Here is a 6,281-nt window from a genome sequence, read left to right on the forward strand (position 1 = left end):
TCTTAAATGTACTTGCATCTTAAGTTGATATTCACTTACAGATAGAGTCTAATATACCGGCCAAATATAGTAGCTCCTAGCCAGACATGGCTGTTGAGTGTTTGAGTAATCTGAATTGAGATGTGTGGAAGTGTAAAATATACACTGGATTTAAATTAGTCAGAAAAAGATAAAATACCATGTTAACAATTTGTATATTACATGTTGAAATTATAACACCTTTAGATAAATTGGGTTAAATAAAATATATTAATAAAATTAATTTCATCTGTTTCTTTTACCTTTTTTAATGTTTATTTTTGACACAGAGAGAGATACAGTATGAGTGGGGGACGGGAAGAGAGAGAGGGAGACACAGAATACAGAGCAGGCTCCAGGGTCTGAGCTGTCAGCATAGAGTTTAAGCAGGGCTCGAACTCACCAACCATGAGCTCATGACCCGAGCTGAAGTTGGACACTTAACTGACTGAGCCACCCAGGTGCCACTCTGTTACTTTCTTAATGTGGCTACAAAAAAGTTTCAAAGCATACATAGGGATTAGTTTATACTTCTATTGAATGGTACAAAATACAGTGGGATTGTTTTTGTCTCTTTTACAACACCGTTTTCTATTACAGGAGCCTAAGATTAGCAGCAATTTTTACAGATCCTAGTTTGGGTTTGTACTGAGTTTCTCATTTACTCAAACTATGAACTCCATTTTAAGAGAGCTGCTGGTAAGCAGCTCACTACTGTCCCACAGTATATGTTATATATCAAAAATTGATATTTTCCACTTACTTGCAAAAAGATTTTGCCAAAGATTACCATAAAATATATTTAAACGCAATTGTTACAATTATAGTCAAATAGAAACAAAACAAGATAGAGGAAGAATAGGTATCATTCTGAGATAAAATGTTTAAAGTAAATAATCATTTAGCTCAAACTTTCTTACAAGAAGTAAAAGAACATATACCAGTGTCTTTTTGGCCTTATGGTAGAGTAAAAACACAATTTATAATCATTCATTATTAGAAACTGAACTTATTATAAGGTAGCTTATAAGTCTTTTTGTATGTTGGGGGCAAAAATAGGCAGAGAAACCCTGTGAGGTGACCTTATACCTTAACAATGTATTGCCACTGTATCTAGTTCTTCCACCAACGACCATACTTACATGGCCTTTGTTATACATTTGCATCTTTGTTCTGAAATAATGGGGACATGAGTAGCAGCGGGAGCTCTTTTCATCAAATTCCATAGACAATTTGAACTACAGAATGGTGAAAACTTTCAACAATACCATGAGTGACCATGAAATACAAAGATTGAATTAATCAAAACAGAACCACTCACTTCTGGTGGCAGGGTCTGGGGAAGGGACTGTAGGCACAATGTCCAGCTGTGAATGTGGCAAAAAGAAACTCGTGAAGCAGCCCAAGAGACAGGCCAAGGATATGGCCAAGATACGTCATTCAAGCAGAAATAGAAAGAGGAGCAGAAGAAACTGGAGGGGAAAAGGCCCCCTGGCCAGAGGTGGAATTAAGAAATCTGGTAAAAAGTAGGCTGGAACACATTGTGCCTGAGGCAATGGTGATCCTTATTTCCATTCCTGTTTAAACATCTGGATTCCCTGTCACAGCGTCTGTTGCCACCTACAGCTAGAATGAAGTGTTGTCTTAAAAAAATCATAAAGGAAAAGCCCAGAAGTTGATGTAATGGGATACCAGGGTGGCTCAGTCAGGTGAGCATCTGACTTCAGCTCAGGTCATGATCTCATGGTTCATGAGTTTGAGTCCTACATCGAGCTTGCTGCTATCAGTGCAAAGGCCCTTCAGATCCTTTCTCACCCTCTCTCTGCCCCTCCCCTGTTTGTTCTCTCTCACTTTCAAAAATAAATAAACATTTTTTTAAGTTATACAGTACAAATGGAGAAAAATATTTTAGCAGTTTTAAAGAAAACCTGAAGAAATGGATCATGTATGAGAAGTTTGGAAAATTACCTATTGGTTTTAGTCAAATCTGAAAGAGATATAAATTGAAGTGAGCAGAGGGAAGTGAGATTGTGACAGAAATGCTGGAGAAGAGTTGGGTGGTTTAGGTTTTGCTCTAAATGTAATGTCAAGCCATTGATTTTGAGCTCTGGAACTCTAGAAAATCATTTTACATTCTAAAACATCAGTGTGAGTGGGGCGCCTGGATGACTCAGTCAGTTAAGTGTCTAACTTCAGCTCAGGTCATGATTGTTAGACCTTTCTTCCCAGTGCGAGTCACCGAGAATAGAATCCAAGAAACTAGAGTTGATTAATAGGGTTTTATTTTAGTTCAGCTGAACAACCCCCCCCCCCAGGGGGGCACATGAAAGTTCTCGGAGCCGAGCAGAAGCTCAGGGTTTTTAAGGGTTTTGGCAAGACAAAATGGATCATCATGTAGTTAACCAATTACAATTTATAGCATTTCACTGTAGCCAATTACATTGTAATATACAGACGTTAGTTTGGGAGGGAACCTATCATTTTAAAGTTCTTAGTCTTTTAAAATGACCAATCATAGTAAGACACTTAAGATGCTGTAGGGCAGTGACTAGGTGACTTTCACCTGCTGACCTTGTCTGGGCCAGGTCTTAGTAAAGGGGTGGAGTTGTTTAATAGAATCTTGAAAAACAGGTTAATCTTTAGGTCACAGTGTTCGTTATCAAGTTACATTCTTAGGGTCTTTCCAGAGCCCATTTGCTCAACCTTTAATTATTTACCAAAATGGGAGTGAGCAAGTGAAACAATGGTTGGTACTTTAGGGTCCAGTATGACCCAAGGGGATAGGGTGTTATAATGACCTCACGGTTTATGAGTTCAAGCCCCATGTTGGGCTCTGTGCTGACAGCTCAGAGCCTAAAGCCTGCTTCAGATTCTCTCTCTCTCTCTCTCTCTCTCCCTCTCTCTCACACTCACTCTCTTTCTCTCTCAAAAATAAATAAATATTTTTTAAAAATCAGTGTGACTGCTCTGGGGACTAAGGAGGAAATTAAGATAATGCCTTTTTGGACATAGTTATTAAGATGTGATACCATTAGTTGCATACAGGAGTATGAAGCTCAGGTATAGATATGTATCTTTGGATAACATAGAGAGTGGAAGAAGAAAATAAGGGGCCCTGAACTCTGAGGCTCCTGGATAGCTCAATCAAGTATCCAACTCTTGATTTGGGCACAGGTCATTATCTAATGGGTCATGGGATCAAGCCCCACATTGGGCTTTCTGCTGTCAGCACAGAGCCTGCTTCAGATATTCTGTCACCCCCTCCTTTTGCCCCTTCCTTGCTCACTCATACACACTCTCTTGCTCAAAAAAAATTTTGTTTCAATTATTTAAAAATTTAAATCCAAGGTAGTTAACATACAGTGTAAAAATAATTTCAGGAATAGATTTTAGTGCTTCATCACTTACATATCACACCCAGTGCTCATCCCAACAAGTGTCTTCCTTAATATCACTTGCCCATTTAGCCCATCCCCCACTCAACACCTGCCAGCAACCCTGAGTTTGTTCTCAGTATATAAGAATCTCTTATGGTTTGTCTCCCTCTCTGTTTTTTATATTGTTTTGCTCCCCTTTCCTATGTTCATCTGTTTTGTATGTTAAATTCCATATACAAGTGAAATCATAAGATATTTGTCTTTATCTGTCTGCCTTATTTTGCTGAGCATAATACACTCCATTTCCACCCATGTTGTTGCAGAGGGCAAGATTTCATTCTTTTTGATCTCTGAGTAATATTCCATGACATATATGTGTACACACACACACACACACACACACACACACACATCTTTATCCATTCATCAGTTGATGGACATTTGGGCTCTTTCCATACTTTGGCTATTGTCAATAGTGCTGATATAAACATTGGGGTGCATGTGCCCCTTTGAAACAGCACTCCTGTGTCCTTTGTATAGATACCTAGTAGTATAATTGCTGCGTCATAGGGTAGTTCTATCTTAAATTTTTTGAGGAACCTCCACACTGTTTTCCAGAGTGGCTGCACCCGTTTGCATTCCCACCAGCAGTGCAAAAGGGTTCCTCTTTCTCCATATCCTTGCCAATATCTGTCCTTGCCTGAGATGTTAATTTTAGCCATTCTGACAGGTATGAGGTGATATCTCATTGTGGTTTTGATTTGTATTTCCCTCATGGTGAATTATGTTGAGCATTTTTTCATGTGCCTGTTAGTCATCTGGATGTCTTCTTTGGAAAAATTCTCTTCATGTCTTTTGACCATTTCTTCACTGGATTATTTGTTTTACTGGGTTTTGAGTTCAAAAAGTTCTTTATAGATTTTAGATACCAACCCTTTCTCTGATATGTCATTTGCAAATATATTCTTCCAATCTGTCAATTGCCTTTTAGTTTTGCTGACTGTTTCTTTTGCTTTTCAGAGATTCTAATATTGATGAGTTAGTTCCCATTTTTGGGAGTAGTTAATTTTTGCTTTTGTTTCCCTTTGCCTCTAGAGACATGTCAAGTAAGAAGTTGCTGCAGCTGAAGTCAAAGAGGTTGTTGCCTCTTTTCTCCTCTAGGATTTTGATGGCTTCCTGTCTTATGTTTAGGTCTTTCATCCATTTTGAGTTTATTTTGTGTCTGGTGTAAGAAAGTGATCCAGGTTGATTCTTCTACATGTCGCTGTCCAGTTTTCCCAACATCGTTTGCTGAAGAGACTCCCTTTTTCCCATTGGATATTCTTTCCTGTTTTGTCAAAGATTAGTTGCTCATACGTTTATGGGCCCATTTCTGGGTTCTCTATTCTGTTCCATTGATCTATGTGGCTGTGTTTGTGTTAGTACCATACTCTTTTGATGATTACAGATTTGTAATATAGCTTGAAGTACACAATTGTAATGTTCTCAGCTTTGGTTTTCTTTTTCAGGATTGCTTTGGCTATTCAGGGTCTTTTCTGGTTTCATACAAATTTTAGGATTGTTTGTTCTAGCTCTGTGAAGAATGCTGATGTTATTTTGATAGGGATTGCATTGAATATATACATGTATTTGTGTAGTATCAACATTTCAACAATTGTCTTCCAGTCCAGGGGCATGGAATGTTTTTTCCATGTTTTTGTTTCATCAATTTCTTTCATAAGCTTTCTATACTTTTCAGCATATACCTTTTTCACCTCTTTGGTTAGGTTTATTCCTAGGTGTTTTATGGGTTTTTCATGAGATCAATTCCTTGATTTCTCTTTCTGCTGCTTTATTGTGCATAGAAAAAAACGTTTTTTTTTAAAAAAAAAAACAAGGGGCCTTGAACTCTGGAATGTTTGTATTTCACCCAGAGATGCTGAAGCCAGACAAGAAAACTTAGAAGCAGCAGCTTGTGGGACAGAACAAAAACCAGGGGCATGATGCCATGGATCATGGCTGCTGTAGAACTATGTCAGGAACGGGGGCATTGTCAACTGTGCCACATACTGCAGACAGTGTAAGTAAGAAGCAAACACAGAGGCAGCCTTAAGATGCTCCATCACGGAGGTCATTGTTGACACCAAGAGTCGTTTCAGTAGTGCAGGGTAGGAGGAAATTTAGAAGTGACAGTGTGGATTCTGGAGGCACAATTATTAACAACTTTTTTTTTTAAACACTTTTCTATTTATGGAGCAGCAACAACAACAACAGGAAATGACAACTGAGTGGATATAGGATTGAGATGAACTTTTTTTGTTGTGTTTTTTTTTATAAGGTTCTTTTCTTTAATTTAATTTTTATGTTTTTTTTTTTTAATTTATTTTTGAGAGACAGAGAGAGACAGCACAAGCAGAGGGGAGTCAGAGAGAGAGGGAGATACAGAATCTGAAGCAGGCTCCAGGCTCTGAGCTAGCTGTCAGCACAGAGCCCGACATGGGGCTCAAACCCACGAACCGTGAGATCATGACCTGAGCTGAAGTCAGATGCTCAACCGACTGAGCCACCCAGGCACCCCTTGGTTTTGTTTTTTAATGATGGGAATGCTACAATTGAGAAGGAAAGGTTGAATGTCCTAGAGCAGATAAAAAAGGACCTAGATCCTCCAAAGGAGCAGACAGGGACAAGAGGATGGAAGCCTGAACATATATGAAAAGGCTGGCTTTAAAGTAGGGACACTTCATTCTTTGTCATAAGAAAGACAGAGATAGTATGTGAAGAGACACAGGTGGGTGGCAGGTGTATTGAAGGAATTCTGAAGGCATTTCTTTTCCTCAAATTTTCTTAACAAAACGTAAAGCAAGGTCATCAGCTGAGATGAAAGGTGGGGATTTTTCTTATTACAGA

The 6,281-nt window shown here is 38.6% G+C and overlaps 1 pseudogene; it reads left to right on the forward strand.

The window, feature by feature from the left end:
• Positions 1-1,377: 1,377 nt before the first annotated feature.
• LOC115276211 lies at positions 1,378-1,548 on the forward strand (annotated as a pseudogene).
• Positions 1,549-6,281: the final 4,733 nt, after the last annotated feature.

Source organism: Suricata suricatta, chromosome 13, assembly GCF_006229205.1.
Source record: "Suricata suricatta isolate VVHF042 chromosome 13, meerkat_22Aug2017_6uvM2_HiC, whole genome shotgun sequence".
In the NCBI taxonomy this organism is placed as follows: Eukaryota; Metazoa; Chordata; class Mammalia; order Carnivora; family Herpestidae; genus Suricata; species Suricata suricatta.